Source organism: Pristiophorus japonicus, chromosome 21 (assembly GCF_044704955.1).
Source record: "Pristiophorus japonicus isolate sPriJap1 chromosome 21, sPriJap1.hap1, whole genome shotgun sequence".
Classification (NCBI taxonomy): Eukaryota; Metazoa; Chordata; class Chondrichthyes; family Pristiophoridae; genus Pristiophorus; species Pristiophorus japonicus.
Genome location: NC_091997.1, coordinates 22,130,938 through 22,153,233, shown reverse-complemented (window position 1 = coordinate 22,153,233; position 22,296 = coordinate 22,130,938). Strand labels below are relative to the sequence as shown.

At 45.8% G+C, this 22,296-nt stretch overlaps 1 protein-coding gene across 1 annotated transcript in view; it reads right to left on the bottom strand.

Moving 5' to 3' along the window:
* The window catches only part of spop (speckle type BTB/POZ protein), a 350,668-nt gene that overhangs the window by 240,490 nt on the left and 87,882 nt on the right, over positions 1-22,296 (bottom strand). The window lies entirely within an intron of this gene.

The window sequence follows — 22,296 nt, the reverse complement described above, 5'->3', positions numbered from 1 at the left end:
AACCTTTGCAAACTAAAATGGAGTTGTGACAATAGTTTGAATAATGGTAGCATAGTGGCTATGTTACCGGACTAGTAATTCAGAGGCTTGGACTAATGATCCAGAGACATGAGTTCAAATCCCCCGACGTGCAGCTGTGGAATTTAAATTCAGTTCGTTAAATAAATCTGGAATAAAAAGCGAGTGTCAGTAATGGTGACCATGAAACTACCGGATTGTCGTAAAAATCCATCTGGTTCACTAATGTCCTTCAGGGAAGGAAATCTGCCATCCTTACCCGGTCTGGCCTATATGTGACTCCAGACCCACAGCGATGTGGTCGACTCTTAACTTCCCTCTGGAATGGCCCAGCGAGCCACTCAGTCGTACCAAACTGCTGCAAAGACGTATCACTGCATGGACTGCAGCGGTTCAAGAAGGCGGCTCACCACCACCAGACAGTGATGGGCAATAAATGCTGGCCTTGCCAACAATGTCCACACCCCATCAATGAATACGTTTTTTAAAAACTAGATTATTTTATAGTTCAGTGACTTGAAAAGGTTATGAGGTCAGAAGATCAAAACTATTTGGCCTGAATGAGTTGCTAACTGCACAAATCAAACCAGCGATGAATTACAAACTGCTTATGTGCTTGAGGCTGCAATTTAAATATAAATGGCCCCTTCTTAATCCACGTTTTTACCGTTCACCATTGAATTGGTCGACTTCAAATCCCACCATGGCAAATTGTGACATTTAAATTCATTAAATTTAGTTATTTGTGGGCTACAGCACCGGAAAATAACCATGTAGACTGCTGGATTGTCACAAAAACCCAAGTGGTTTGCAATGTTCTTCAGGGAAGGGAACCTGCCACCCCTAGCCAGCTGATTCCGGTTCCCCCATTGTGTGGTTGACTCTTGCTGACCTATTAGAGACGGGCAATAAATACAGCCTGCCAGTGTCGTCCGCATCCCAAGAATCATAGAATGGTTACAGCACGGAAGAAGGCCATTCAGCCCATCGAACCGGTGCTGACTCTCAGCTATTCCCACTCCCCCGCCCTTTCCCCGTAGCCCTGCAATATTTTTTCCTTCAGATACTTATCCAGCTCCCATTTGAAAGATAAAATTGAGTCTGCCTCCATCACCCTTTCAGGCAATGCATTCCAGATCTTAACATCTTAACCAGCCGCTGCGTTAAAACGTTTTTTTCCTACATCTCCTTTGGTTCTTTTGCCAATCACCTTAAATCTGTGTCCTCTGGTTCTCGCCCCTTCTGCCAATGGGAACAGTTTTGCGCTAGCCACTCTGTCCAGACCCCTCATGATTTTGAACACCTCCATCAAATCTTCCCTGCTCCAAGGAGAACAATCCCAGCTTCTCCAGTCTTTCAACGCAACTGAAGGCCCTCATTCCAGGAACAAATTAAAAAATTAGGCTTTCCTGTAAATATAGTCTTGGAAATCTGAAGTCATTAGAGTTCAGAATCCAGTTCATATTTACATTGCGACTGATCTGCCCAGACCTACAAATGTACGTCTTTTAATGCAGGTTTGGACAACATTCCTTATGTTTGGGAGCAGCTGTAATGCTTATCCCCAGGGACGTTGTGGCTTCTGCCAGTGCATTGCACTCTTTGATGTTGCTGGATTTGAGAATGCCTTGCTGACCTCCAGCTGGCTGAGGTCAAGACTCAGTGAGGAGGGAAGTGTTGATGGACAAATGGTAAGAAAATATATTTAAGGTGTCAGGCATGTGGATCTTGTTTTAAGGGATTAAAACACGCGTTCGGTATTAAATCCTTCTGTCCATTCGTCTTCCCAAGTGAAACATTTTCATAGAATTGTAGAACGATACAACCAGAAGGAGGCCATTTGGCCCATCGTGTCTTTGCCGGCTCTTTGAAAGGGCTAGTCAATTAGCCCCATTCCCCTGAGACTGATGCTACTCCGCAGTCTTTGGATCAATGGAATTTTGACAAGGGATAGACGAGGAGGTAAATCTCTATCAACTTCAAACACCTCGGTACATTATACAATACCAAAGGGAGGTTTCACTTTGAACTAATGAAATCGTCAAAGTATTCCTTATAAATAGGTTCATGACTTTGCCCCACGAGTAAATTGGGTAAGCTACTTTTGGCGTTGCCGCGGGCAGTGCGTGGCCAGCAGTGACTGTCATGGTGGCCATTTGCACTATAGTTGATGAACCCAGCAGGCATGAGCTCAGACATGCAGGGATTCTGAGGCCTGTCACGCTCTCTGTGGCCTTCTGGGGGCCGAAGTCCAATAGAAAACCCGCAACCTAAAGAACAGATGGTGGGTGGAGAACGCACAGGAGATCCAACAGCTAGCCGACAACCACGACGTGCGAGGATTCTGCAGCGCAATCAAGACGACCTATGGCCCAAGCACCCAAAGCCCTACCCCACTACTGACCAAGAACGGAGAGGTGCTCATCAAGGACAGAGAGGCAGTCAGTGCCCGCTGGAAGGAGCACTTTGAGGATCTCCTCAACCGAGACTCTGTCTTCGACGTGAGTATCCTTGACTCCATCCCACAGCATGCCATCGCCACCATCTCAGCACAACACCAGCCCAGCACGAGGTTGAAAAGGCCATCCAACAACTGAAGAACAACCAAGTCATCAGGAGCAGATGGAATCCCCGCCGAAGCACTGAAACATGGCGGAGAAGCATTATTGGCACAGATCCATAACCTCATCTCTCTTATCTGGAAGGGGGAGATCATGACAGGAGATCTCAGAGATGCTGTAATCATGACCATCTTCAAGAAAGGTTACAAGTCTGACTGCAGTAACTACAGAGGACCTCCTGTCGATCACCAGGAAAGTCATCGCAAGAATCCTCCTGAATCGCCTTCCATAGTCACTGTTGTGTATCTGTAAAGCATGCACTCCCATGTTCTTCAGCATCTGTCTCCTCTCTCTGAGGCTCAAAATTGCTTTTATCCACCATGGACCGATCTTCCTCTGCCACGTGGTGGTTAGCAGGTTTTGCAGAGCTTGCAGCTCGTTTGCAAGCTCGTTGGAGGTGCCCCATTGTTCCACAGCTCTTGCAAACATACCCTTTGAAGCAGCATGAATAGGCTGAATGGAAGCCTCCCCAATGCCAACAAGGTGTGAATTGTCTTGCATTCATCCTTTGTTGGGAACTCTGAGTCATCTGGGTCACCTGAGGCCTGCTGGCAGTTGCAGACTCATGGGTTCTGCCCTGTACATTTCTGCTCGCATTCATAGTTCCAGTTAATTTCTGAACATTGCTAGCACTTGTGTGCTGAGAGATTTGTTTGGTGTTTTCACTGGTGGACATAAACGCCTGTGCTATTGCAATGGCCTTACTGAGGGTCGGTGTCTCTACAGTCAAAAGTTTTCGTAGGATGGTCTCATGGCCAATGCCCAGTACAAAAAAGTATCTGAGCATTTGCTCCAGGTAGCCATCAAACTCACATTGTCCTGCAAGTCGCCTTAGTTCGGCTACGTAGCTCGCCACTTCCTGACCTTCAGATCGTTGGCACGTGTAGAACCGATACCTCGCCATCAGCACGCTCTCCCTCGGGTTAAGATGCTCCCGAACAGTGTACACAGCTCCTCATACGACTTATCTGTGGGTTTCACCAGAGCCAGAAGATTCTTCATGAGGCTGTAGGTCGGTGCCCTGCAGACTGAGGAGGACCGCTCTCCTTTTTGCAGCGCTTCCTTCTCCGTCCAGCTCGTTGGCTACAAAGTACTGGTCTAGCCGTTCGACATAGGCTTCCCAGTCCTCACCCTCCGAGCACTTCTACGATGCCCACAGTATGCTGCATCTTTGCGTTGGATTCATATTCTCGTCGCCAGTTATTGTGTTCCTAACACAGATGAGACTGCACACAGGGAGGTTAAAGTAACAGTAACCTCAGTCTCTAATAAGACACTCCAGAGTGATGAACAGGCCTTAGGGGCCAGCTTATATACAGTGCTCCCAAGGGATGCTGGGATCCCTTGGGACTTCAGAGGATGAGCGGAACATGGGAGTGCATGCTTTACAGATGCACAACTGTCACAATGCGGATTCCACCTATTAAGGGGCACAATGGACATGATTCAAGAGAAATTCAGGGAGCAACACCAACCCTTGTACATGGCCTTTTTTAAGCTCACAAAAGCCTTCGACACTGTCAACCATGAGGGATATGGAGCTTCCTCCTCAGATTCGGCTGCCCTGAAAAGTTTGTCACCATTCTCTGCCTGCTCCACGACGACATGCAAGCTGTGATCCTGACCAACGGATCCACCACAGACCCATTCCACGTTCAGACCGATATCAAGCAGGGCTGTGTCATCGCACCAACGCTCTTCTCGATCGTCCTTGCTGCAATACTCCATCTCACCCTCAGCAAGCTCCCCGCTGGAGTGGAGCTAAATTACAGGTCAAACAGGAATCTGTTCAACCTCCGCCACCTCCAGACCAGATCTAAGGTCGTCCCATCCTTCATCATCGAACTACAGTACGTAGACGGCGCCTGCGTCTGCGCACACTTGAACTCCAAGCCATCGTCAACACCTTCACCAAGGCATACGAGAGCATGGGCCTTACTCTAAACATCGGTAAGACAAAGGTCCTCTACCAAACTGCCCCAGCCACACAGCACTGCCCCCCCAATTATCAAAATCCACGACAAGGTCTTGGACAACGTGAACCATTTTCCATACCTCGGGAGCCTACTGTCAACAAGGGCAGACATCGACGACGAGGTCCAACACCGCCTTCAGTGTGCCAGTGCAGTCTTCGATCGCCTGAGGAAGAGAGTGTTTGAAGACCAGGACCTCAATTCCGGCACCAAACTCATGGACTATCGAGCAGTGGTGATACCCGCCCTCCTATATGGCTCAGAGACATGGACAATGTACAGCAGGCACCTCAAAACACTGGAGGCATCAATGCTGCCTCCGCAAGATCCTGCAAATCTATTAGCAGGATAGGTGCACCAACGTCAGTGTCCTCGCTCAGGCCAACATCCCCAGCATCGAAGCACTGACCACGCTCGATCAGCTCCGATGGATGGGCCACTTCGTCCGCATGCTTTACACGAGACTCCCAAAACAAGCGCTCTACTCAGAACTCCGACACGGCAAGCGAGCCCCAGGTGGGCAGAGGAAACGCTTCAAGGGCACCTTCAAAGCCTCCTTGAAAAAGTGCAACATCCCCACCGATACCTGGGAATCCCTGGCCCAAGACCACCCAAAGTGGAGGAAGAGCATCCGGGAAGGCGCTGAACACCTCGAGTCTCTTCACCGAGAGCAAGCTGAAGCCAAGTGTCGACAGCGGAAGGAGCGCGCGGCAACCCAGGCTCCCCACCCACCCGTTCCTTCAACCACCGTCTGCCCCACCTGTGACAGAGACTGTAATTCCCTCATTGGACTCTTCAGTCACCTGAGAACTCATTTTTAGTGTGGAAGCAAGTCATCCTCGACTCCGAGGGACTGCCTATGATGATGATGGCCTTCTGGACTGTCGCCCAGAATGGCTGAAGGAGGGGATAGGAACAGGCTGTGTAAAATAGGAACGGTAGTGTATTCCTCTAGCTACAGCTTCTCCAGGGATAGAGTTTGTAGACCAAGGGGGGAGGATTTTAACCCCCCAAAAATGGGTGGGTTGGGATTGGGTGGGAAATTAAAGTGTTAAAAAACTGACCCCAACCTGCCCAGTTCAGGTTTTAACGAAGGTGGGATGGGAGGCGGGCAGCTAACCCCCTCCCCAATGGCGGGTCGCCCATTTAAATATTATAATGAGCCTGGCTTACCTCAGATTTAAGCACCATTGCAAATTTAACTCCGGCTAGTCGGGTTTCTCAGGCCTCGAGAAACCTGCCAGCCAAAGGGAGTCTGAGACCTGTCATTCTCTCTGTTGCCCAGAAGGGCCGAATGAGGGGATAGGAAGAGACTGTGTATTGTGTAAGATAGGAGCAGTAGTGTATTCCTCTCGCCACAGTCTTGGCTTTCCCCAACGCTTCTGTAATGGTCGAAGGCTGTCTCCAGAAGCGGATCAAATCTCCTACAACCTGAAACCCATGTCCTTATACGTGTTGGGTATGGGGTAGCAAGCCCAGGTTTAACAATTAATCTCACACAGGCCCATTGTTAGCTGCTTCTTGACAGTAATAGGGGGTAAGTGCTGTGTCATGTATCCTACATGGCTACTGTTGGTACTATCACAACGTGTGCCACCAGAGGGCACAGCAGTGGGAGACTTGTAGGTTACCTGTACAGGTGTGCCTGGCCTAGTATAAAAGGCAGTCCACCAGGTGTGATCCTCACTCTGGAGTTATCAATAAAGGACTAAGGTCACTACAGTTCAAGTACAACACATTGCCTCATGGAGTCATTATCAGAGCATCCAAGGACATAACATGCTGCACCATATTCTGTGAGCTTGGTGTTGGTAGGCAGCACGCGACTCTCTCAGGACTCGATTACCCCAGACTCCTCCTTGGGCAAAGCCGTGTCTCCCACTTTGTTGCATTTACATTTAAGGTGCTAAAATCAGGCCGGTTTGGTTTGCACTTACCTGCTGGCTCCAGTACCCCAGCCTCACCCACCCAGCCACCCACCATGATCGGACACCGTGCCCCCCACCCCCAGAGGCTTCTGATTTCTCCCCCCTTCCCCCACTGATGCTTCCGATTCCCCGCCCCGCCAAGGCTTGCAATCCCCCTCAGGAGTGCTCCGATCCTCCTATGAGGCTTCCAATCGCTCTCCAGCCCCTGATCTGTTTCCCAGACTCTCTCCTCCAAGCCCAATGTTTCTCCGGTTCCCGAGTCCCAACCCCGCCCCGCCTCTCCATGCTCCTCTGGCCAGCCTCGATCCTCTCTTCTCCCCCGCCACCCCCCTCCCCCCCCCCGCCCCCCTCTAGATGCTCCTCTGGCCTCAATCCTCTCTTCATCCCCCCCCCATCCCCAGATGCCACCCCGGCTGGCTCTGATCCTCTCACAGATCAGAAGGTGAATGTGCAACACCTGTCACCTGCTGTATATTTCACCAAAGCAGGTGATCAGCTGACACCAAGTGGGCCAAAGACTGTTTGACCCAGCAAACCAAACCGGCCTGATTTTTAGCACGTTCAATGTAAATGCAACAAAGTGGGAGGCTCGACTTTGTCCAAGGAGGAGTCTGGAAAGCGGCTGGGGTAATCGATGTTTGCCGTGAGTCCTGAGAGTGTAGCAAGTTGCCTACCAACACTAAGCTCACAGAATATGGTGCAGCATTAATACCCAAATACTGTCAATAAGCAGCTAACAATGGGCTTGTGGGAGTTAATTGCTAAACCGGGCTTACCATCCCATACCCAACACATATGAGGACATGGGTTTCAGGTCATAGAAGATTTGATCCACTTCTGGAGACTGCCTTCGACCATAACATAAGCGTTGGGGAAAGCCCAGACTGTGACTATGGACTAGAATGGGTCACTGAATGATTCAATTGGAGACTGAAATCTCCGATAGAACATGCATCGCTTACAGTTCATTCATTAATTGTAATAACAGAAAAGCACACTTTTACAATTGATGCTCAACTAAAATACCAGGGTTCGGACCTGACAGTCTGACTGTATTACAGACATTTTAGTTGCAAGACACATAATACCATGTCACTAGTCGATGAACTACAGAAGGTGATTTTTTTTCTTGTGATGAAATACAAAGATGTACAAAATATAAAGAAAAGGAAACTTTATTTTGGCTAAACTAGGGATCAGAATTTCCTTTCTTTGTGATTTTTCCTGTTTTATTAAACAGGACTATATGTTCGGATAGATCAACCTATAGGCTGCTCACTCAGTCACACAGGCAATAAGGGCCAGACTAAGGGCCTGATGGGCCTGGGGCAAACTGATCCAAATGGGCCGATAGTTATGTTTGTTCATGTTCATTACATTACGCATATGATTCTGATTCTGTGTATGAAAACATAGGCCAGTATATTCAACAATGAAAGCCTGTATTCCGTATCAAGTAGGTATATATTCTGGTTCTGGTCACATTGCAATACTAGATTCCTATACATATATGCATCAACCGCCCCAGGATTAATCCACCCCTGGGCGTACTGTTACAGAGCAATTTTAATTCAGTGTTCCCAGTCAAGTTTCATTGCACACTTTTAGCTTCTTGTGATTCCACCTGCTACGTTCTACGCACCGAAATAAAGATAAGATCGATTTAACTGTTTCCCCCAAATAGAGGGGTCAAGTTTCTTTTTACTCCGCTGAAGTCAGGAAGGGTGAAGAGTGCCTTAGCAATTTTTCATCCTGGCACCCAGTGAGAACGTGCGATCAGAGGGAATACTGCTATTGATTAGCTGGGAGGTTGTTGGTTCTCTCACTACTTCCCGGGTGGGCTGCAGTAAAATTGTTCATGGGTGAATGTCAATTTCAGCCACTGAAATTCTTACTAGCAAATAGAATTTCAAAAGGCAAGGCCTGCCTTGAGGGAGGCATTTAACTTCATTCCGGGGTCTTTAAATAATGACACAGTTCAATAAAATGTTGAAAGAAAAGGGCTGTGAATTCTATTTTAAAAGGTGCAAGCCATCAGTCTTGCTGTACACAGGGTGAATTGCTATTACTGTAACAGTGAAGGCTGATGCCATGTCTGCTATTAGTGAGGCATCAAAAACAACACCGATAGTCAACGCTTTAGCTTATAGTTGTGCTTTTTCATTCCCTCTAATTTTCCTCCCATGCTCTCTCCTGCAGAGGTACAGTTCCATGGATGTCAGCCATTTTACAGTATATGGCCCAAATGGCCTTTATCTGTCTGTGAGTTTGGACAGGACATGTCAGTGGGTTGTTTTTTACTCCATGATGGGCATCTCCACTATGCCCTCTCCTCACCCAAGGTCCATACTTGAACACTTCTTCTTCTTTTGTATGGTAGTAGGACAAAGCAGCCCGTTTGATTGGCACTCCATCCACCACCTTAAACATTCACTCCCTCCACCACGGTGCGCCGCGGTTGCAGTGTGTACCATCTACAGGATGCACTGCAGCAACTCGTCAAGGCTTCTTCGGCAGCACCTCCCAAACCCGCGACCTCTACCACCTAGAAGGACAAGGGCAGCAGGCGCATGGGAGCACCATCACCCGCAAGTTCCCCTCCAAGTCACACACCATCCTGACTTGGAAGTATATCGGCCGAACCTTCATCGTTGCTGGGTCAAAATCCTGGAACTCCCTCCCCAACAGCACTGCGGGAGTATCTTCACCGTACGGGCTGCAGTGGTTCAAGGCGGCGACTCACCACCACCATCTCAAGGGCAATTAGGGATGGGCAATAAATGCTGGCCTTGCCAGTGATGCCCACATCCCAGGAATGAATATAAAAAAGATCGCTCACCGGTTTTTACAATTGTAGATATCACGCATGCGCAGACATTTAAAGGGACCACGTATTAAAAGAAGCAAGCTGTGCAGAACGAAGCACTGCTCACAGGGAACATCGTGTAGGAGCTCCCTACTCTTCTTAGAATAGTTCCATGGGATTTTTACTTCCATCTAAAAGTACAGTGGCCTCTCAGTTTGCCACCTCATCCAAAGAAGGCCACCTCCAACAATACCGCACTCCCTTACTAATGGGCTAGACTACGTGACTGGATCTTAAAACCACAATCTTCTAACTCAGAGCCAAGCTCACCCTCAATGCAGGAAATTTGGCCAGTCATATTAATATTTTATATTGGATACTGGAAATCTGAAATCTGATGTAAGACCTGAAACGCTAACTCTGTTTCTCGCTCCACAGATGCTGCCTGACCTGCTGAGTATTTCCAGCACTTTTTGTTTTTATTGCAAAATATTATCAGTGCCATATGTCGCAATGCTGCTCACTAAAGGTTCAATGACCTGCTCCTTTCAATGGCACCAAGCACAAATATTTAACAATGGAGATAAATTCATTCATGGAATGTTGTGGCAAAAAAAATGGAAACCGGCCCATGGTCTGTAGACGGTAGAGTTGGCATTTTGTATGGATGAGATCAAATAAATCAAAGGACCTTCTTCACCTGAACCTATCTTATGATCGGGTGACTCTGTCCTCACGCTGATGCTCAGCACAATAGTAGAGATTAAAGGTTGTTATATAATTTTTGTTTTTAAATGTTGGAAATACCAAGCAGGTAAACCAGCATCTCAAAGTGAAAGATAGGTGTAATGTACGCTCCTGTAAATATGCTCACAGGTTTGTAGAGCTGTTGCCGCCCATAATTCCTGCGGTCTGGAAGAGTCCGTGTTCCATGTTTATATTAAATGTGTGAGGTTGCAGTCCCTCTTCCATTATTTGAAGGGACAGCTCTCGATTTCTGTCTGTACTTCAGTCCCACGCTCTTGATCTTTGGGCACACTGTGTGGAGGGGAGCGGGTAGGTCAGAGGGCCTCTTCGTAGGACTGCTCCTGGGCCTGGCCCAAAGTGGCCATTAACTGGCTTCAGGCAACGGGCGGGGGGGTCATTCAGCCCGACTGCCTGCTTCTCTACATTCACACCAGGGTGTCCCTGGAGATGGAGCACGCGGTGTCCACCGGTACGCTCGTGGCCTTCTGCAAGAGGTGGCACCGGAGGGACTGGAGTGCATCATCTCCCCCGGCAACCAAATTTTAATTTGATTTAAGTTTCCGTAAAAGTTTATTTTGAAATTTGTATTTCTCGTGCCCTTGCCAAAAGGAAGCACTTGATTTTACGTTTTTACTGAACTAGTTGTAGAGCTGTTGCATTGTGAGTGGCTTAGCCAATCACGTGATGTTCACAAGACTCAATAAAACCCTGGTCAGTTGGGTCTAGGTCATCCACGATGAGGTATGCAGTTATGAGTATAGTGGATAAACTGGTAATGTGTAGTGTGATTGTTAAACCTTTGTTAATAAACTAACTAGTTCTTAATAGCAATGTGTTGCTATGAATTCTTAAGCAAAGAACCCGTGAAGCTAATACATTACAATAGGTTAACGTTTTGAGTGAAGCTGTTGAACAGAACTGTCTGTAGAAGTTGGTTATCGTTACTGCACTTTGTTTAAAATTTGAAATACCTGTTGAAAAAGGACACCTGTTGAAAGGAGTCTGAAGAAATTAATTCTATCAATAAACCACCATCATTTAATCCAGCGAGTTAATTGGGGCTCCCAATATCTTGAATACCAGCACAGGCGACAAAATCGGCGTGTAACGAGACAAGTCCCATCGCTGCTGCAGTATTTACATATTTTGAGTTTTGAAAACCACAAAGCCAGAAAAGAAAATGCTATGTTTACACCATTGTGACAGGTATGTTCATGTCAGACTTACCCTGTGGTTTAATGCTATCGCTGAGGGAGACTAAAATAAGGTTCACTGCTTTTTATTATGGTGTTAGATGACAATTCTTTTCACAGGTTTTGCAGATCGCATTAGTTCTCACATCAAGTGGAAAAAGACCTCTTTGTGATCTCAGAGAATTGTGAAACAATATTCATCTAATTAAATAAAGGGTATTTGGTTAGAGAAAAACATTCTGCGAAGGCCTGGAAATTACACTGTGTTATATTACATGAACAGTGTGAAGTTGTCCTTCCCATTTATGTGTCAGCTGTGGCTCAGTTGATAGCACTATCATCTCTGAGTCAGAAGGTTGTGGGTTCAAATCCCACTCCAGAGACAGGAGCACAAAATTCTAGGCTGACACTCCTGTCAAAGGTGCCGTCTTTCAGATGAGATATTATACTGAGACCCTGTCTGCTCTCTCAGGTGGACATAAAAGATCCCACGGCATTATTTTGAAGAAGAGCAGGGGAGTTATATTCTTGTATACTTGCGATATTATCATTATCAGAGGATAGCTGTGTGATATTATTGTATGAGCATTGTGTGATAATATTTACACACTTTTATCAAGCTCCTTTTTCTGCTATTTTGACACTGGATTTAACATTGTGTTACTGCAAACACCAACAATCACTGCACAGAGGGGCACGGTTGCACCCAGGCTCTCCCATCACTCCCTCCAGATGCCTTTGGAGGGACTCACAACACGCAGGAGGTTATCTTCCCTTCCAGTGGGCGGAAGAGACTTCCTCAGGGCACCAACACAGCCTGGTTACACATTGCACAGGAGGGCACAAGCAGGGATGTCGTCAGGAGGACCTGGCTGCAGTGGCACAAACCTTTCAATGATCTCAGTGGATCACGAAACATTACTGCAAAGCCACATTCAACCTCAGCCTGCTGTGCCACTCATCACATCCCCATCACTCTGCCTTCCCTACCCTACTCCTGCACATCCTTACTCACACCAACTCACTTTGCACCTCCAACTCTCCCTCTCTCTCTCTCTATCTACATTATTATATCCCCATTTCACAAGCCACCCCTCACACTCACCCTCATCCTAGTCCAATCATACCAACTATCAACACACAAGGGAAGGCACTTGGGTGTTATCGTCAATGCTGATGTAAAAGTTCTGTTGTCAAACATTAAAATCTTTATTTTCAACACTTTGCCTTCTTGGACAGATCTGTGTGCATCTTTGGAAGTGACTTAGTGAGTTGCAGTGAATGGTGAGACATAACGGTACCCCACCAATGGTGATGAGTGTGAAAGGAATGGGTTGGGCATTGTAGGGATGCTTTATGGTGTTGGTGTGGGGTGGTGCCAACCTGGTGCATCATGTGGCAGCCAGGGTGTACAGTGTCAAGTGAAGTAAATCTGACCATGGTGAAGCCATTCCTGCTGTCCCGGGCCGCAATGTGCTCGGGTGCTGATGCCCTGTGTCCTGTGCAGCATCAGGTGATTGCGGAGAAGGTTGGTGTTGGTGATGCTGGTGTGCCGGGTGCTGCTGGCGTTGGGGCTGATCATGGTGGGATTCTGAGGCCCAAGGTGAGATTTGTTCAAGGGCACCGATGCCAATGGAATAGATGGCAGATTAAGTTGAGAAACAGAAGTGATCTGTTAATGGTGAGAGAAGTTGCTCCAAGGAGGTGACACTGGATAGAGAGTTCACTGCAAACACTTCAAACCTCCCTAAAGCTGAAAAGTATATTCCAAATCCTGCAGACTCCAGCTTCTAAGATTGGAAATTGAACAGATGTGAAATGGTAGCTTTTATACCACTTCTGCAGCTGTCAACTAGTCAAACCAATCCAGAGTTGTTGAGAAACTGACACACTTACCTGATGCGACCCCCGAGGGATACGAAGCTTGTAAAAACTTGATAAAATGGTTAGGACCTGGTAAAAAGCTGCTTAAATAGCTTTAAGCAGATTCTTCACTGTCTCAATTGCCTGACACGTCGCTTAGTGCCGGGTCTGCAATCCGCAGGCAGGGCCGGCACTTGGGAAATTCACACGGAGGCGGGTTCAGAGCGGACTTCCATCCCGCTGTCAATCACGGCCATTTTGACAGTGGGCCCACTTCCAAACGCGCACTCACAGCACAGGGAAGATTCTGGCTAAAGTATTTGAACTTTATTTTGGTAGATGCTGAGAGGTTGTTTCCCCTGTGTAGAGTCGAGAATCAGGGGTCACAGTCTCAGGATAAGCCGTCGGCCATTTAAGACTGAGATGAGGATGTTCTTCATTGAGAGGATTGTGAATCTTTGGAATTTTCTAACCAAAATTGCTGTGGATGCTGAGTTGTTGAGTATGTCCAAGGTGCAGATTGATTGATGTTTGGACTCTAGAAGAATCAAGGGATATGCAGATCGGGCTGAAAGTGGAGTTGAGGTCGAAGATCAACCATGATCTTATTGAATGGTGGTGCAGGCTTGAGGGGCTGCATTGTCTACTCCTGCTCCTATTTCTTATGTTCTTATGTACGCTCATATTGAGAAATTATTGGCAGACGGGCACCAAAAATCAAACTTTGAGGACGATTACATAGGTTAGCCTTTGTCTCTTCTCTCTGAGGTAGCTTCTCTGTTTGATCATACCTAAGCTGGAGCCTTCCAAAACATAATCTGTCTGCCCATTAAATGCCAATAATTAACCTTCAAGCCTTTGCTTTTGCCACACTACAACCAGCACTGCCATTACAGCGCAAATGCAGCATTTATTTAGCGGAGGGGATAGGCCATCCCGGTCTGCTGCATTTGAGTAAACTTGGACTTTCTTACCCAATCTACACTGCTCACATTTAGTGTTGGACACCATTTCACACCAAAGCTGAACTTAGAGTGTGAATGCAAAAAGAAAGAATTTGCATTTATATAGCCCCTTTCACAACCACCGGATCTCTCAAAGCACCAATGAAGTACTTTTGGAGTGTAGCCACTGTTGTAATGTGGGAAACGCAGCAGCCAATTTGCGCACAGCAAGCTCCCACAAACAGCAATGTGATAATGACCAGATTATCTGTTTTCGTGTTTGATTGAAGGATAAATATTGGCCAGGAACACCTGAGATAACTCACCTGCTCTTCTTCAAAATGGTGCCATGGGATCTTTTACGTCCACCTGAGAGAGCAGACGGGGCCTCGGTTTAACATCTCATCCAAAAGACTGCACCTCCGACAGTGCAGCACTTCCTCAGCACTGCACTGGAGTGTCAGCCTGGATTTTTGTGCTCAAGTCTCTGGAGTGGGGCTTGAACCCACAACCTTCTGACTCAGACGCGAGAGTGCTGCCCACTGAGCCACTGAATGCACGTTAAACTCTAAAAAGGTGACAAAAAAGATTCCTCTCCTGACGCTGATTTATTCGCACAAGAAACCAACACAATCAAACATGCTATTATTATGAATATGGATGAGTAGATGTTGGTAGCAAATGTGTTATGTCAGCCACTTAACCAAGTATCCTGGGAGGAAACTAATACCTGGCAAGGCAGCATGTCCTAGAGGAGAGCTGTTTATTCAGTGACCTTTCAGAACTTTTCCTGAAATATTAATCGTATCATATGGCACAGGATCAATATATATTACGAAACTCAGTAGAAAGTTAACATGGATTGATTTATTTTAACTGACAGCAAAACTTTATAATGTATGCTTGAGCTCAACATATTTTGGTGAGGCCTCATGGTGCTGGTATAGAAATTTTCTTTCAAGGCAAATTTTGAGGAAAATGTCAGCACAAAATCAAAATAATCCTAATCGTGTTGATGTACTGTGGATGTCATGAGATGGTAACACTGAATGTAGTTCATTGTCTGCATATGCTGATGTGAGTCACTTGCTGCAGAATGCCCAGCCTCTGACTTGCTCTTGTAGACACCGCACTGCCTATTGTAGTGCTTCAGGTGGATGGTATTCAACAAAGAACATGCAGTTTTTCCAGTGACCTAGACATTCCTTCCTTGACCAGCACCTGATTCATTTGATGTGTTTGCCTACACAGCAAAAGTCACCTGAAGTTTTAATGTAATTTGTTGTATGTGAAGTGCTTTGGGATGTTTCTGAGAGATATGATGGGGTGTTATATAATGGCAGGCAGATACAGCAGGAGCGACGAGAGACTGTGGAGGGATGTGATCGGGGCCCAGGGAAGACGTGAGTTCGGGGCCAGGGGCCCAGGGGCAGCACGGGCCAGCCCACACTGCGATATGTGTGCGCATTAGGTCTGTGCAGCAGAGCTGGTCTCCAGTCGTCTTGGTTAATCCTTGCCACTGGACCAAGACCTAGCTCTGTCAAGCCCGTGTGGTGGCTGGTGTGCAACGGCCGCCACACGTTAAAAAAATCCACACACCGGCATCTCCCACCCTTCAGGATGTAGTCCGGGTCCTTCAGTGAAACACCTGTGAACTCATCCTTTTTTGGCGTGGAAGCAAATCATCCTTTTTTTGAGGGACCGCCTATGATGATGATGTTGAGGTATGCCCGTTATTCAACCAGGAGACAATGAGTGAGTCAATGCCTACCTCAAGACAGTGGGAATGTAAACATAAAAATAAGGCTAGATATTGCCTTCTGGGGGTGAAAACAGATGTTGGTTAGAATTGTGCATATGATTGCTTGAAGTGTGTTGATAATAGTAGAAATATGTAGAAATTTAAAGCTGCTTTTCGTCCAAGTTATAAAGGTTAACAGTATTTCCAAAATTATGCAATGTCAGGGAAAACATTGTTTGAAGTTGCTGCAATGGGGAATACAAAATATATATTTTTTGTATTTACCAAAGCTATAAAGATTTGAATTATTGCGCAATCTCGGTCAAGGTATAAAACCCATAGTGAGGGAAATAAACTAAAGCTGAAATGGACAGGGGAAATCAGTGCGTATTGGATAGTTGATGTCAATCATAAGTTTAGAAAGTCTTTAGATTGTACAAGGAAGGTAAGTTTGAGAGGGGTTCGGATCTCCATGTTAGGCACCAAGCTGGAGTTAAAGAGCTGCAGTGGTAAAACTGTTAACCTGGGGACTATGGAAGTGACCAGAGAGTCGAGCTGGAACCAAACGATTACAGGGTGAAGGTACATCCAGGAGTCTTATATAATTGTACATTGAGTGAACAGGGAGTATACTTATATTATACACACGATTACAACGATTACTGTGCACTTGCTTTTTTAACCCAGTGGGCAAACTTGAAGTGGAAGTGTTACCTGAAGTGGAAAAAATTGCAGGGTTCTGGGGAAAGGGCAGGGCAGTGGGATTAATTAGATAGCTCTTTCACAAGAGTTAGCACAGGTACAATGGGCTGCATGGCCTACTTCTGTGCTGTATCAGCCGATGATTTATGAAATAATGTGAGATTCTCCCAATCACGTACTGCAGAAAAAACCTTGCCCACAGGACACGACCTTGGCAGCCTGCCCTGTAATACGTGATTAAACAACAAAGGAAATTCATGCCACGATTAAATAATAATGTCTAACAACTCCAAATCAGAGCCCGGCTTCAGTGAAAGAAGACACACAGCCTTCCTGAGCTCAGCAGAAGTATTAAATATCTTTCTAACCTATTTTAAAAATAGCCCTTGGCCCTGACATCAATCGCAGAGGTCCCCACCCCACCATCCCCCATTTGCTTTGTAAATGACAATTCCACACCCATGGCAACGTATTAAATGCACAGGCCTTCCCTGTATCATGTTGCTAGACAGCAAAGGTAAGTTACACTGTGATTTGCATAGATTTGTGTTGTGTGTGTATAATATAAGTATACTCCCTGTACACTCAATGTACAGTTATATAAGGCTACTGGATGTACCTTCACACTGTTTACACCATGCCTGTACCACCAGAGGGTGCAACTGGTGGAGACCTAGGGATCACCTGTACACGACAGGTAACCAGGTATAAAAGGGAGCTCACCTTACTGTATCCTCACTCAGGAGCTGTACTAAATGGACTAAGGTCACCACAGTTCAAGTACAATACCTTACCTGGTGGAGTCATTACTAGAGTGCTTACAGACACAATAATTTGAATATGCCTGCCCATATTTGTGTGGATATATTTTATGCCCACCGCACCTCCCCCCGCCCCACCCAGCCCCTGGAAGAGATGGGGATGAATGCAAAGGAATGAAAGGCTCAGGAGAGTTGCTGCTGCATTCTATTGGAATTGCATTGACTATCCGGCGTAACTCTAGTGGAAAGACTAGGGATGTGTGCGCGTGTGTGTGTGTTGAGGCAGAACCATAACAAGGGTGGATCATTTTCTTTCATTCATTTATCTTCAACATAATTTCAGTCATTTTCCAATGATCTGGCAAATGTAAGAGTGGGTTCATTTTAATTTGAGCCTTAGGATCTTCTTTGGGAGATAAGCCAGAAAATAGCGTTGAGCAAAAGCATGACGATTCCTTTGTATGTTCAGCTTACGCATGCACCTTTGGTAGCCCAGTGATTATGGCCAGAATTTTAAACGGGGATGGGTAAACATAGAAACATAGAAACATAGAAAATAAGTGCAGGAGTAGGCCATTCGGCCCTTCGAGCCTGCACCATCATTCAATATGATCATGGCTGATCATGCAACTTCAGTACCCCATTCCTGCTTTCTCTCCATACCCCTTGATCCCTTTAGCCATAAGGGCCACATCTAACTCCTTTTTGAATATATCTAACGAACTGGCCTCAACAACTTTCTGTGGTAGAGAATTCCACAGGTTAACAATACTGGGAAACATGGTGGGGTGGGGTGGATGGGGGGAGTGGTGGGGGGGTGATCGGATGCCTTCGTGGGTGGGGAATGGAGGCTACTGGGAGGGGGCGCGACAAGGTGGATGCAGAGAGGATATTTCCACTCATAGGGGAATCTAGAACTAGGGGCATAGTTTCAAAATAAGTGGTTATCCATTTAAAACTGAGATGAGGAAGAATTTCTTCGCTCAGAGGGTTGTAAATCTATGGAATTCTCTGCCCCAGAGAGCTGTGGTGGTTGGGTCATTGAATATATTTAAGACAAAAATAGACAGATTTTTGAGCGATCAGGTAATAAAGGGTTATGGGGAGCGGGCAGGGAAGTGGAGCTGAGTCCACAATTGGATCAGCCACAATCTTATTAAATGGCGGAGCAGGCTCGAGAAGCCAGGTGGCCTACTTCTGCTCCTATTTCTTAAGTTCTTATGATCGGAGGCCTGGAGGGGTATTGGAGGTCTTGTCGGGGGGTCACCAATCGCAGAGGTGGGGGAGAGGGTGGTGATGAGGCAGGGACACTGGATCCGAGAGGTCAGTGTAAAGGCACATATCTCCTGAATCCAGCAGTCCTTGTCTTCCATTAGCTTTCTGGCCTGCGAAACCCAACCAGCCATAGTTAATTGTGTATCGCTGATTAAATCTAAGGCATGCCAGCCTCATTATCATATTTAAATGGTCGACCCGCCTCCTGAAAGCGGGATGTCAGCCCGCACTCCCCCGCCCCTTCTCCTGGGTTTTTGTATTTTCTTCTGTTTATTCCTCACAAAGCTAGGCTATTATTTGGGACCTTCTTTTCTTCTCCCTCCCTCCAATCTAACAGCACCTACTGGCTTCCAGAAACACTTAGCTAATTGGCCTAATTCTGTGCCGTTACGGCACTTAAGCCCCTTACCTCCAGCACCGTTGAGTGACTCTGTTCACTCTGGAGCTGTTGGACTCTGTGGCCTGTTAATCGCTCGGCAGCCAGGCTACAGTCTCCAGCCCAAGTGCTATTTTGAGGGCTCCAGCAGATGTGAGTCTGCCTTCTATCAAAAGTTTCCTCTGTATCGACGTTCCCTTCAAACCACATACAAAGCTGTCTCTTATTGCATCGTCAAGAAAACCACCAAAGTCACACGTTTTGGCCAGTTCCTTCGGTTCTGCTGCAATCTGGGAAACAATTTCGTCATCCCTTCATTGTACATTTATTGGCTACAAAGCGCTTTGAGACGTCCAGCGGTCGTGAAAGGCGATGTATAAATCTTTCTTTCTTTTCCTCTGGTTAAAATTGAACCATTCCGCAATGACAAGTGGCTTCGGGATGGAATGTTCTTTGGCCACTTGAACTAGCTGCTTCTACATTTTTTTCTTAGGCTGGGCAGGTTCTTAATCAATGTGTACGTTGCAGATCCGCAGATAGTAAAGAAAACTTGCATTTATATAGTACCTTTCATGACCACCGGACATCTCAAAGTGCTTTACAGCCAATGAAGTACTTTTTTTTTAAAGTGTAGTCACTGTTGTAATGTAAGCAAAACTGCTCCCTTTTTAGCTTCTGTGGTAAATTAATTTATTCCAAAATAATATTCACTCCAGCTAGACCCCATTAGGTACTCTTTGCTTTCACAAACTAATATTGACACGATAGAAAAAATTGCAGTGTAAAGGTTACTTAAGTAACAAAGATGTCCAATCTTCAATCATCATGACAACATTTTACCCATTATCCTCATCGCTAACTGTTATGTCCAATAAACACTCTTGTTAGTGTGGTAATGTAATGGCTGCTTTTATTTCAGACTCTTTGGAATATTTCCTTTAGATATAACAAAGGATATAAGATAAGACCCTCCAGATACTTGCTTCCCTCATGCCGCTCTCTAGTGTTCAATTTACAATGTGCAAGTACAATACATATCACTGTCTCTTGAATGAATATTAAACCGAGGCCCCATCTGCCGTCTCAGGTGTGCGTTAAGGATCCCTTGGTACTGTTGAAGGAGGAGGAGGGGAGTTCTCCTGGTGTCCTGACCAATACTTCTCCCTCACCGGCATCATCAAAACAGATCATCTGGTCGTTTATCTCATTACTGTTTGTGGAACCTTACTGTGCTCAGATTAGTCACTGCATGTCCTACATTACCACAGTGACTACACTTCAAAAGTGTTTCATTGGCTGTAAAGCACTTTGGGACGTCCTGAGTGTAATATCTTCTTTGCGACATCACAAACACACAGACTTTACAAGATGGTTCCAATACTTCATGTGACTTTTATTGTATAAACAGCAGTGGTTGCTTAGATGGTGCTAAGGTTAGAGTGGAAGACTGTGTGATCAGTCTTGATTCCAATAGAGTGTGGCTGTAGGGAGGAGGAAGAGCATAGGACGAACAAGAAAGGAAATTTCAGCAGTGGCTGTATCAATGGGATGAGATGTCTGATCTACAAAATTTGGCAGAAATTTAAAGAAAGAACTCAGGCATCAGGGGTGTATGTGCACAAATCGTTGAAAGTGTCAGGGCAGGTTGAGAAATCGCTTAAAAAATCATACAGGATCCTGGGCTTTATAAATAGAGGCATAGAGTACAAAAACAAAGAGGTTATGATGAGCCTTTATAAAACACTGGTTCGGCCTCAACTGGAGTATTGTGTCCAATTCTGGGCACCGCACTTTAGGAAGGAAGTGAAGGCCTTAGAGAGGGTACAGAAAAGATTTATGAGAATGGTCCAGGGATGTGGGACTTCAGTTATGTGGATAGACTGGAGAAGCTGGGGTTGTTCTCCTTAGAGCAGAGAATGTTGAGAGGAGATTTCATAGAGATGTTCAAAATCATGATGGACCTGGACAGAGTAGACAGAGATAACTGTTCCCATGGGCAGAAGGGTCGAGAACCAGCGGACACAGATTTAAGGTGATTGACAGAAGAACCAAAGGCAACATAAGGGAAAACTTTTTTACACAGCGAGTGGTTAGGATCTGGAATGCACGGCCTGAAAGGGTGGTGGAGGCAGATTCAATTGTGGCTTTCAAAAGGGAACTGAATATAAAGTATCTGAAGGAAAAGATTTTGCAGGACTGCGGGGGAGTGGGACTAGCTGAAGGGCTCTTGCAGAGAGCCGGCATGGGTTCGATGGGCCAAATGGCCTCCTTCTGAGCTGTAACCATTGTATGATTCTATCAATGCTAGCTTCAAATTATGCCTCTGCATTAAACTCATGAAAAACATTTAAGCCACCATTTCTTCACTCAGAATCAAATAGCTTTACAAAAATATCATGTCATTTTCCAAAATGCTGATGCCATGTTGCTACAGAACAACTGGCATTAATGCACAAGATTAAACAAAATAGTAAAGTGAACGATGCTCAGAAGGGACCCAGTTACCACATTACACTCTTAGAATTCCACATACTATGCCAGTTGATAGGTGTTTAATCCTCTCCTTGACTTACACCAGTTACTTTGAACAAGGTGTTTTCAGTGTGGAAATCACATCTCTGCGATGATGTGTGACCAAAGAATTCAGGAGACAGCTGCATTTTACAAAGACTTCAACACTGTGTTGCAATAGTCGAATGCCAGATAAGAACGAAGCGCTTTTTTTTAGCAACTTCCCTTTCAGGGTGACTGAGACCATGGCATGATTCCGTAAAGTGACTATTCGCTCACCTCGTGTTATCCCAGCATTTCAGAACAGCCTTGGAGAGACAAAACTAAAGGAATAATAAAGGTGGTAGGGTCATAAATAGAATGTGACACTCTTCATGACATCCTCACTGTTCCTTTCCTGTTAAGCCTCAAGAGACCAGCCTAACTTCGTGCTGTGATATGGAATGGAAGTAATTCACAGCTCCCAGCAGTGTAAAATGTAACTTTTACAAGCAATTACTATACTTGCTACTGTATAGTGGGATTTTACAGCATTTACTTCGAATAGATTTGTGTTTTTTTTTAATTGAGTTGATGTTGGCATGGATATTGGGACCCAGAAGACTCATGTCGGACTTTAACCAGGTATCAGAGTTCAGGTAAATTCTTCACTTTAAAGGGCCAGATTTTCCACCCTTTGACTATGAATGGCCATAGAATTGTAGAGCGAGAAGCTCAAATTAACAAACCCAAATGTCAATAGCATGAATCATAGAAATTTAGAATCTTAGACATTTACAGCATGGAAGGAGAAAATGTTGGCCCATCGTGTCCGCGACGCAGTCTGGTCAGGGAACT